Genomic DNA, 477 nt, shown 5'->3' on the forward strand with positions numbered 1-477 from the left:
GACAGAGTCAAACTGCCTCAAAAAAAAAAGAAAAGAAAAGAAAAGAAAAGAAAGAAGGGTGACTGCCAGGGCTGGGGAGGGGAGAATGCGCAGGAGTGTTTTACGGGGATGGAGCTTTACTTTGTTTGGATGGAAAAGTTCTGGAGGTGGACGAAGATGAGGTTGCACAATAATGTAAATACACTTAATGGCCCTGACCTGTGTACTTAAAATCAGATAAAAAGGCAAAGTTTGTTATATTTTATCACAGTAAAAAAAAAAAAACAGGCCGGGCACGGTGGCTCATGCCTGTAATCCCAGCACTTTGGGAGGCCAAGGCGGGCAAAACACCTGAGGTCAGGAGATCGAGACCAGCCTGGCCAACATGGCGAAACCCCGTCTCTACTAAAAATACAAAAACTAGCCAGGCATAGTGGCTCGTGCCTGCAGTACTCGGGAGGCTGAGACAAGAGAATTTCTTTTTTTTTTTTTTTTTTT

Source organism: Mandrillus leucophaeus, unplaced genomic scaffold (genome assembly GCF_000951045.1).
Source record: "Mandrillus leucophaeus isolate KB7577 unplaced genomic scaffold, Mleu.le_1.0 Scaffold158, whole genome shotgun sequence".
NCBI lineage: Eukaryota > Metazoa > Chordata > Mammalia > Primates > Cercopithecidae > Mandrillus > Mandrillus leucophaeus.